Source organism: Eretmochelys imbricata, chromosome 5 (genome assembly GCF_965152235.1).
Source record: "Eretmochelys imbricata isolate rEreImb1 chromosome 5, rEreImb1.hap1, whole genome shotgun sequence".
Classification (NCBI taxonomy): domain Eukaryota; kingdom Metazoa; phylum Chordata; order Testudines; family Cheloniidae; genus Eretmochelys; species Eretmochelys imbricata.
In genome coordinates, this window is record NC_135576.1 from 49898924 (window position 1) to 49910987 (window position 12064).

Genomic DNA, 12064 nt, shown 5'->3' on the forward strand with positions numbered 1-12064 from the left:
GGAATGCATCTTCCTAAAGTCTTCACTGCCTTGTACACAAATGGTTCTGTTCCTCTTTCTTTCCCTTTCCTATAACCTGACTCACATGCAGTGCCTGGAAAGAAGGATAACTACATTACAGTGAAATGGTGTTCCTGCCAGAGTTTCACAATGGTTGGAGAGTGAAGTTTGTGGCTGGGCTGGCAAGAGAAATTCACAGACAGGGATTCTGTTCCAGAATACTGACAGTTATATGTTTGAGACAGAGATCCTCTGACCTCTGTCCAGTAAATGCACCCCATCTCTGAGAAACACTGAGGTGGCAGAGTTTGTAATGTTTCTATGCCATATACATTTTACATACAGTATACATTTTCTGGTCAGGCATGAACCCTCCAGTTTCCTAACTAATGTTCCTCCAACACTTATTTATAGCTTTCATGAAATGTTGGGGTGCACTGGCAGAGCTAAGGTTGCAGTGTAGCTGGGGTGCACAGTCATTAGCACCTCTCAGTTTAAAAGTACAAGGCAGCAGAAGGAAATTGTTGTTTGTTTTTTGAGGCGGGGAGCCTGGAACTCAGGAACCCCTTGGTCAAATGACTCCAAATTTGGATCACTAAGGGTATGTCTACACTACAAAATTAGGTCGAATTTATAGAAGTCGATTTTTTAGAAAGTGATTTTATACAGTCGATTGTGTACATTCACTAAGCACATTAAGTCAGCGGAGTGCATCCACAGTACCAAGGCTAGCGTCGACTTTCAGAGCGTTGCACTGTGGGTAGCTATTTCACAATTCTTACAGTCTCTGCCGCCCATTGGAATTCTGGGTTAAGCTCCCAATGCCTGATGGGGCAAAAACATTGTCGCGGGTAGTTTTGGGTACGTGTCGTCAGTCGCCCCTCCCTCCGTGAAAGCAATGGCAGATAATCGTTTTGTGCCTTTTTTCTATGCGGGAGCCATAGTGCTTTCAGCAGACGGCGCAGTAGGACTGCAAACCGTCGTCATCAAACAACCGCTTGCGCTGCGAACTCTGCTCTCCTGCTGCTATGAATCCACCTCGCAGGTCCTCTATATAACCATCGTCATCCACCGCTTCCGCTGCCACTCTGCTCTCCTGGTGGTCCCACAGGGCCGCTTCCACTACAACTCTGCTTGTCTGCTCTTGTCTCGCCATACCACGGCGAGCGTGCAGCCTGCTCAGCTGTTGTGTCCTGGCAGCAGACGGTGCAGTAGGTCTGCAAACCATGGTCATTGAACAACCGCTTCCCCTGCAACTCTGCTCTCCCACAGACGCCATACCACGGGCAAGCATGGAGCCCGCTCAGATCACTGCGGCAGTTATGAGCATTGTAAACACCTTGCACATTATCATGCGGTATATGCAGAACCAGAACCTGCAAAAGCAGGCGAGGAGGCGATGGCAGCGCGGTGGCGAGAGTGATGAGGACATGGACACAGACTTCTCTCAAAGTACGGACCCCTGCAATTTGGCCATCCTGGTGGCAATGGGGCAGGCTCATGCTGTGGAACGCCAATTCTGGGCCCAGGAAATAAGCACAGACTGGTGGGACCGCATAGCGTTGCGGGTCTGGGATGATTCCCAGAGGCTGCGAAACTTCCATATGCGTAAGGGCACTTTCATGAAAATTTGTGACTTGCTTTCCCCTGCCCTGAAGCGCAAGAATACCAAGATGAGAGCAGCCCTCACAGTTGAGAAGCAAGTGGCGATAGCCCTCTGGAAGCTCGCAACACCAGACAGCTACTGGTCAGTCGGGAATCAATTTGGAGTGGGCAAATCTACTGTGGGGGCTGCTGTGATCGAAGTAGCCAATGCAATCACTGAGCTGCTGCTATCAAGGGTAGTGACCCTGGGAAATGTGCAGGTCATAGTGGATGGCTTTGCTGCAATGGGATTACCTAACTGGTGGGGCAATAGACGGAATGCATATCCCTATCTTGGGACTGGACCACCAAGGCAGCCACTACATAAACCGAAAGGGGTACTTTTCAATGGTGCTGCAAGCACTGGTGGATCACAAGGGACATTTCACCAACATCAACATGGGATGGCCAGGAAAGGTACATGATGCTCGCATCTTCAGGAACTCTGGTCTGCATGAACAGCTGCAGCAAGGGACTTACTTTCCAGACCAGAAAATAACAATTGGGGATGTTGAAATGCCTATAGATATCCTTGGGGACCCAGCCTATCCCTTAATGCCATGACTCATGAACACATACACAGGCACCCTGGACAGTAGTCAGGAACTGTTCAACTATAGGCTGAGCAAGTGCAGAATGGTGGTCGAATGTGCATTTGGACGTTTAAAAGTGCGCTGGTGCAGTTTACTGACTCGGTTAGACCTCAGCGAAACCAATATTACCATTGTTATTACCGCTTGCTGTGTGCTCCACAATATCTGTGAGAGTAAGGGGGAGACATTTATGGCGGGGTGGGAAGTTGAGGCAAATTGCCTGGCCGTTGATTACGCAAAGCCAGGGCGGTTAGAAGAGCACAGCAGGGCACACTGCGCATCAGAGAAGCTTTGAAAACCAGTTTCATGGCTGACCAGGCTATGGTGTGATAGCTTTGTTTGTTTCTCCTTGATGAAAACCCACCCCCTTGGTTCACTCTACTTCCCTGTAAGCCAAGCGCCCTCCCCTCCCACCTTCGATCACCGCTTGCAGAGGCAATAAAGTCATTGTTGTTTCAAATTCATGCATTCGTTATTAATGCATCACACAAATAGGGGGATAACTGCCAAGGTAGCCGGGGAGGGGTGAGGAGGGAAGGACAAGGCCACACTGCGCTTCAAAACTTATTGAATGCCAGCCTTCTGTTGCTTGGGCAGTCCTCTGGGGTGGAGTGGTTGGGTGCCCGGAGGGCCCCCCCCCCACCCGCATTCTTGGACATCTGGGTGAGGAGGCTATGGAACCTGGGGAGGAGGGCAATTGGTTACACAGGGGTTGCAGTGCAGTCTGTGCCTTTCCTGCACCTCAACCATATGCCGGAGCATATCAGTTTGATACTCCAGTAGCCTCAGCATTGCATCCTGCCTCCTTTCATCATGCTGCCGCCACCTTTGCTCTTGATCCTGCCACCTCTCCTGTTGCTCCTGCCACTTGTCCTCGCATTCATTTTGTGCTTTCCTGGACTCTACCATTGTCTGCCTCCATGCATTCTGCTGGGCTCTTTCAGTTTGGGTGGACTGCATGAGCTCAGAGAACATTTCATCACGAGTGCATTTTTTTCACCTTCTTATCTGCGCTAGCCTCTGTGATGGAGATGCTAGTCGCAGCATTGAAAGATTTGCAGCTGCGGGAGGAAAAAAAGGAAAATTAAAATTGAAAGAGACATTTGCCATTTAAAAAGAGGGGCTGATGTTTTCGGGTTAACGTGCAGCACAAACCCAACTAACCCCCTCCCCCGAACCCCAATTCTCTGGTATGATTGCTTCACCCCTCCCCCAACCGCATGGCTAAAAGCGGGGATAATTTCTTTTCAGCCACAGGCAAACAGCCCAGCAGAAACAGCCACCTCTGATGTCCCCTTAATAAAATTCCCCTATTTCAACCAGGTGACCATGATTGATATCACTCTCCTGAGGATAACAGAGAGATAAAAAATGGATGTTGCTTGAATGCCAGCAACCACCGGGACCACACGCTGCCATGCTTTGTTATGCAATGATTCTAGACTACGTGCTACTGGCCTGCCGTGGCAAAGTGTCCTACCATGGAGGATGCAATAAGGCTGCCCTCCCCAGAAACCTTTTGCAAAGGCTTTGGGAGTACCTCCCGGACAGCTTCATTGAGATGTCCCTGGAGGATTTCCGTTCCATCCCCAGACATGTTAACAGACTTTTCCAGTAGCCGTACTGGCCGCGAATGCATCCCAAGTCTTCAGGGCAAATTAATCATTAAACATGCTTGCTTTTAAATCGTGTATTATATTTACAAAGGTACACTCACCAGAGGTGCCTTCTCCGCCTTCAAGGTCCAGGAGCCCAGGTTGGGAGGGTACTGTCTCCAGGGTGATAAACAATTCCGAGCTGTCGGGGAGAACGGTTTCTCCGCTTGCCTGGTATGCGCTATCATCTTCCTCGTCCCCCAGATCCTCATCCCTGTTGCGAGAGACTCCCTTGCAGGAGTCCACGTACGGGTGTGGGGTAGTTGTAGGAGCACCCCCTGGAATTGCATGCAGCTCATCATAGAAGCGGCATGTCTGGGGCTCTGACCCCGAGCGGGCGTTTGCCTCTTGGGATTCTTGGTAGGCTTCCCTGAGCTCCTTAAGTTTCATGCAGCACCGCTGCAGGTCCCTGTGATAGCCTCTGTCCTTCATGCCCTTGGAGATTTTTTCAAATATTTTGGCATTTCGTCTTTTAGAACAGAGTTCTGATAGCACGGATTCATCTCCCCATACAGCGATCAGATCCAGTACCTCCCGTTCGGTCCATGCTAGTGCTCTTTTGCGATTCTGGGACTCCATGGTCATCTCTGCTGATGAGCTGTGCATGGTCATGCCACGATGGCCAAACAAGAAATGAAATTCTAAAGTTTGCGGGGCTTTTCCCGTGTACCTGGCTAGCGCATCCAAGTTGAGAGTGCTGTCCAGAGCGGTCACAACAGAGCACTGTAGGATTGCTCCCGGAGGCCAGTACTGTCAAATTGCATCCACACTAACCCAAATTCGACCCGGTGATGTCAATTTTAGCACTAATCCCTTTGTCGGGGAGGCATACAGAAATAGATTTTAAGAGCCCAATAAGTCGACAAAAATGGCTTCGTTGTGTAGTCGGGTGCAGCGTTAAATCGATCTAACACTGCTAAATTCGACCTAAACTCGTAGTGTAGACCAGGGTTAACAACTTCCCTACACTCCCAGGAGGCACACCAAATTTTAAAGAAATCTAACTAAGCATGTCCATTTTAGAGAACTTAGAGGTCGACCTATAATCAGATGCAATACTGCAACCTTAACTATAGTGGTGCTCCCACAATGAGACAATGGTCTCATTGTTTCCCTGTGCTATCCTTTGTCTGTCTGTATCTGGTTGCTGTCTCCTGTCTTATACTTAAATTGTAAGCTCTTTGGGACAGGAACTATCTTTTTGTTATATAACTGTACAGTGCCTAGTACAAAGGGCCCTCCGTGCTCCTCAGTGCTACCACAATACAAGTAATACAGATTCTGGAAAGATTTGGACCATTATATGTGTAAGTTTAGTCTCAAGCTACATTGTTTCTTAGGAAAGCAGAACTTTCAGTAAGTTGTGCACCTCTGAGCATAGATGGACAAGTTAAGAATCCTAGAAGCTAAAACTTAGAAAGGTAACGTACTAAGTACCAGCATTCTCTATAGTGTGCAAAAATCTATTTGTCATAAGTTACTCCATTTTGAAGTGTCCAACCACAGACATACTAACATTTTCAGTTTGCAGAAAGTTCTGATCCCCCTCCCCGTGAAAATCATACCTCATTTCTGGTGTCTAGTAATTTTTAAGTACCTCAGTTAAGAGATGCCAAATATGAGATATCTTGAAGAGGGTCTGATTTTCAGAGGGAGTATGGGCAACACTTTTTCAAAATTAGAAATTTAAAGGTTTCTGAAATTGGGCAATTCAAAATCAAACATCTTAAAAATCACTAGTCACTTTGAAAATATGTAAAAAAAAGTAGGGCTGTCGATTAATTGCAGTTAACTCACACAATTAACTCAAAAAAATTAACTGTGATTAAAAAAATTAATCGCGATTAATCACAATGTTAAACAATAGAATACTAATTGAAATTTATTAAATATTTTTGGATGTTTTTCTACATTTTCAAATATATTGATTTCTATTACAACTCAGAATACAAAGTGTACAGTGCTCACTTTAAATTATTTTATTACAAATATTTGCACTGTAAAAATGATAAACAAAGGAAATAGTATTTTTCAATTCACCTCACACAAGTACTGTAGTGCAATCTCTTTTTCGTGAAAGTGTAACTTACAAATGTAGATTTTTTTTGTTACAAAACTGCACTCAAAAACGAAACAATGTAAAACTTTAGAGCCTACAAGTCCACTCAGTCCTACTTCTTGTTCAGCCAATTGCTAAGACAAACAAGTTTGTTTACATTGACGGGAGATACTGCTGGAGAAAATTTGCAGAAGATAATGCTGCCCACATTTTATTTACAATGTCACCTGAAAGTGAGAACAGGCATTCACATGTCACTTTTGTAGTCGGCATTACAAGATATTTACGTGCCAGATATTCTAAACATTCATATGCCCATTCATGCTTTGGCCACCATTCCAGAGGACATGCTTCCATGCTGATGATGCTCGTTAAAAAAAGACTGTGTTAATTAAATTTGTGACTGAACTCTTAGGGGAGAATTGTATGTCTCTTGTTCTGTTTTACCTGCATTCTGCCATATATTTCATGTTATAGCAGTCTTGGATGATGACCCAGCACATCTTTGTTTTAAGAACACTTTCACAGCAGATTTGACAAAACGCAAAGACGGTACCAATGTAAGATTTCTACAGAGAGCTATAGCACTCGACCCAAGATTTAAGAACCTGATGTGCCTTCCAAAATCTGAGAGGGAAGAGGCATGGAGAATGCTTTCAGACGTCTTAAAAGAGCAACATTCCAATGCGGAAACTACAGAACCCACACCACCAAAAAAGAAAATCAACCTTCTGCTGGTGGCATCTGACTCGGGTGATGAAACTGAACATGCGTTGGTCCGCTCTACTTTGGATCATTATCGGGCAGAACTCATCATCTGCATGGACACGTCCTCTGGAATGGTGGTTGAAGCATGAAGAGACATATGAACCTTTAGTGCATCTTGCAATGCCGGCTACACCAATGCCACGTGAACACCTGTTCTCACTTTCAGGTGACACTGTAAACAAGACGTGGGCAGCATTATCTCCTGCAAATTGTAACCAAACTTGTTTGTCTGAGCATTTTCCCAAAATATCAAGCTCAAGGCTTAATGCGGAGTTCATTCTGCACTGCAATACCAAATTAGGTTAATACCATGTCAAGGGACTACTGTATTATAACCAGACTTCTCTAATATAGCAGTCTAAAAATGTACATGGGACTTAGAAGGTAAAAGCTATACTTTTACTGAACTAAGAGGATACTTCAGGTGCCTTTATTCCATTCTGCCTAGCTGCAGATTCCACAAGACAAATGACAGCAATTAATTGATTTATACAACTTCACAACCAAATATGCTATGAATTTTATCCTCTTAAATTAAAGCTCATATTCTGGACAGTCCAATAAAGTTAATTGCATTGAATTTATTCAGTTTTCCATGTCCACTGATCTATATTTCCTCTGTACATGATATATTACATTTTTGTAGCTTCTCTGAACAGATGTTTTTAAGAGGCATTTCAGAACTCAATATGACACAATGTTACAAATTTTTCCAGTTATATCTGACAGTTGCCTGTTAGGTATGATATTATAATGGTTCAAGTTTTTTCATACGGTGAACCATATCTGAAAACAGAGATCCTCTTGTTAACCACCACCACCCTCCCAACTCCACGACTTTCCTGTGGCACCTGCTCTAGTGCTTCGTTTCACAAAAAGAATAAATGAACGAACAAAGTAGCAATATAGGTAAACTTGATGCAATGCAATGCATATGGTTATGTCTTGCACCTTCTACTTGTTAAATTCCTTCTCCCTGCAACTTGTAGAGATTTACATTAGTATCAAATCTGCCTAAATATGATTTGTGATCGCAGCAGCTCTGCAGACCACCAGTAGTCTAGAGATAACATTTTAGAACCATTAATAGAGCATAAATCCACTATCTCAGAAAATGTATTCCTTAAAATCTGCAATTCAGAATCTCCATTCTGAAGGTTCAATTCTATATCACAGGTAGAAAGAATGCAACGACAGTAGATATTAGCACGTGCAAAGTGCTACAAAATTGGGATGACCACTTACTAATAGGAGAGATCACCACAAGAGTAATAGTAATAAAATGAAAAATACTTGGCATTTATAGAGTGCTTTTTACCCATCGATTTCCATAAGATTTACAAGGGAGGATGAGTTTTGTGTACCTATTTTACAGATAAAAATACAAAGGTAATGAGAAGCAAAGTGACTTTGCCCAATGCACAATGGTCAGTAGCCAAGGTGGAAATATGATAGAGATCGGGGTGAGAGTCTTTGTTGCAACTCTGAGACGCACAGCAAAGAACTGACAGCCTAGGAGAGGGGGAAGGGAGTATGTGATGCTTGTATAGCTTTTTCACCTTTATGCTCTCCCAACCTGGGGCTGCTCCAGGAGTTGGAGAGGCCACCAATTTAACTTAGACAGCCCTATGGGCCTATATAAATTACAACAACCTTCTTGGGTTTGGCCTGTGGGCTGCAGTGGTAGTTAGAATCTTAGCAGGGCTGCATGTGCGGCCCCAGCCCCCAACATATTCCTCCCACTGCACTACCTTGTCCCACCCTACACCTGGCCTTCAGGGGGGTCCTCCACAGCAGCAATAAGACTACCTGTCTTATTGCTGTCTTCCACAGTGTCTTTAGGGGGGGAATCCTCCCACAAATGGAACTGAGGCTTTTACAGACCTGCAACATTGTTCCCGCCCTTTTACCAGGTAGAAAGGGGCCTGTGCATGGGTAAGGATCTCATCCTAGGTCTCCTAAATCTCAGTCTGGTGCTCTAATATAATATTTGTTTTTATGTTTATACTTATAAAAGTATTCCCAAACAAGGAAACTTTTTATTGCCACCACATATTCTGTTTAGTTTTTTCCTGTCTTCCAAGTACACTGGACTCCAGCTGTACAACATATTAACAGAAAATATAAAGGTTGACCTCAACCTTGGCCAAGTGCAAGATGCACCTCTTTAATGAGGCCTTCCCTTAGTAGTGGCATTTTCCCAGAACCAATCCACAATATGAGAGACTAGAGGGGAGGAGGTAGAAAGTACGAAGGAAGGAAAGGAAGAAGCAAAACAAAAAATAAAACACCTAAACATCCACAATCGCAAATAAGGGAGGTTGACCACACTATGCAATAATTAATTGTTGTTCATTACTTAAATACCAGGGCAATAGGTGTTTTAGTTACTACGGAACCACTGTAATCAATGGAATGGGCAGATCTTAATACCATCTTCCACGGCAACATAAACAAGTTTATACAATGGTTTGAAATGTATACCATGACCATGTGTTGTGGAAATATAGTAAGGTTAAAGGATTTCATGATACAGACACTGCATAGTGTCCTCAAAGCAATCATAATATATACACACTGGAGGTTGTGGAACAAATTGATAAATTAAACAGTAATAAGTCACCAGGACCAGATGGTATTCAACCAAGAGTTCTGAAGGAACTCAAATATAATAAAATTACAGAGATACTAATTGTGGCATATCACTTAAATCAGCCTTCATACCAGATGACTGGAGGATAGCTAGCATAATGCCAATTTTTTAAAAATGCTCCAGAGGCAACCCTGGCAATTACAGGCTGGTAAGCCTAACTTCCGTACCAGACAAATTGTTTGAAACTATAGTACAAAACAGAATTCTCAGACACAAAGAGGAACACGTTTTGTTGGGGAAGAGTCAACAGGGCTTTTGTAAAGGGAAATCATGACTTACCAATCTATTAGAATTCTTTGAAGGTGCCAGCAAATATGTGGACAAGGGTGATCCAGTGGATATAGTGTACCTGGACCTTCAGAAAGTCTTTGACAAGGTCCCACACTAAAGGCTCTTATGCAAAGTACACAGTCATGGGATAAGAGGGAAGGTCCTCTCATGGATCAGTAACTGGTTAAAAGACAGGAAACAAAGGGTGGGAATAAATAGCCAGTTTTCACTGCGGAGAGAAGTAAACAGCAAGATCCCCCAGAGTTCTGTACTGGGATCAGTGCTGTTCAACATATTCATCAATGATCTCAAAAAAGGGGTAAACAGGGAGGTGGCAAAGTTTGCAGGTGATAAAAAAATTGCTCAAGACAGTTAAGTTCAAAGCAGACTCCAAAGAGTTACAAAGGGATCTCACAGACTGGGTGACTGGACAACAAAATCGCAGATGAGATTAAATATTGATAAATGCAAAGTAATGCACACTGGAAAACATAATCCCACTATATATACAAAATGATGGGGTCTCAATTAGCTGTTATGACTCACGAAGTCATTGTGGATAATTCTCTGACAACATGCACTCAATGTGCAGAAGCAGGAAAAAAGCTAATAGAATGTTAGGAACCCTTAAGAAAGGCATAGATAATGAGACAGAAAATATAATAACGTCACAGTATAAAGCCAGGATACACCCACACCTTGAATACTGTGTGTAGTTCTGGTCACCCCATCTCAAGAAAGATACATTAGAATTGGAAAAGGTACAGAGAAGGACAACAAAATACTGTAATTAGGGGTATGGAACAGATTCCATATGAGGAGAGATTAAAAAGATTGGACTGTTCAACTTGGAAAAGAGATGACTAAGGGGGCAATGATAGAGGTCTATAAAATCATGAACAGTGTGGAGAAAGTGAATAAGGAAGAGTTATTTATCCCTTCACATTACACAAGAACCAGGGGTCATTCCATGAAATTCATAGGCAGCAGGTTTAAAACAAACATATGGAAGTTTTTCACACAATGCACTAGAAATCTGCAGAACTCATTGCCAGGGATGTGAAGGCCAAAAGAGTAACTGGGTTCAAAAGAAAATTAGGTAAGTTCACAGAGGACAGATCCATCAATGGCTACTAGCTCAGACGGTCAGGGATGCAACATCATGCTACTGGTGTCCCTAAGCCTCCAACTACCAGATGCTGGGACTGGACAATAGGGGATGGATCACTCAATAATTGTTCTGTTCATTCCCTCTGAAGCATCTGGCATTGGTCACTGTTAGAAAACAGAACACTGGACTATCTGGACCATTGGTTTGATTCTTATGTTCGTATGTGCTACGTGGAGATAGCTTATTTATATTTAATATATCAATTTGGTAAATAGAGATCACTAATACATTCAAAATAACTCTCTCCTCTCAGTTTGATTATTACAACTATTTTTTTCTTGTGGCCTCCTGAAGTCCCAGCTTTCCAGATTGCAGTATTTTCAAAATACTGATGATGACTAGCTTCTCCGCACCTAAAAAGAAGTGAAATCACCTCACCCTCATACTAAAATTACTCATTTGGGTCTCCATTTATTTTGAGAGACAGTTCAAACCTCCTCTTTTTGTTAACTACTGTTTATGGACATCCTTCAGCCATTCAGACCTTCATCCTTAATGCTGATCTCATATTCTGTAACCCAATGGAGTTCACTGGAGTCACTCCTGATTTCCACGACTGTACCTTAGGGCTTGTCTACAAGAGAAAGTTGTGCCGGTTTAACTCAAATCTATTTAAAAATCAGGTTGGTTAAATGAGCGGAAAGCCCTGTGCAGACACAGTCATTTCAGTTTAAGAGCAGCTTATACTCATTTAGCTTAAGTGAGTAAGGATTTTACTTAAGCTAAATGGATATAGGACACTCTTACACCTAAATAAGGCACACTCAACATAGCTACGGTGCTCAGGGGTATGAAAAATCTAACCTAACTCCCCAGTGTAGAAGTAGCTAGATGGACAAAAGAATGTTTCTGTTGACCTAGCTACCATCGCTAGATGAAGTGGTGATCCCACAGTGACAGAAAACCTCCTTCTATCACTGTAGGCTGCATCTACACTACAGGGTTATGCCGGAACAGTTACACTATACCACTGTAGACCTGGCCTCAGTAGGTCTATACAGGGATTTGCTCTTGTTTAACTGGTCTGGTTTAAAAAACGTACCTTTACTTAAACTACTGCAAATTTGTTTGTAAACAGTCTTTGACGCGAATTAGATCTCTTGTCTACCACTGACTCCTTAGTCTCTTACCATCTCGCCACCATTTGTACAAGGACCTTCTTTCCAGAACCTAATAGTGGAACAGTCTTTCTGCATCTCTTCCCCTCATCATTGCCCATCTATTTTCTAATCTCAACCAAAAAAAAATTTT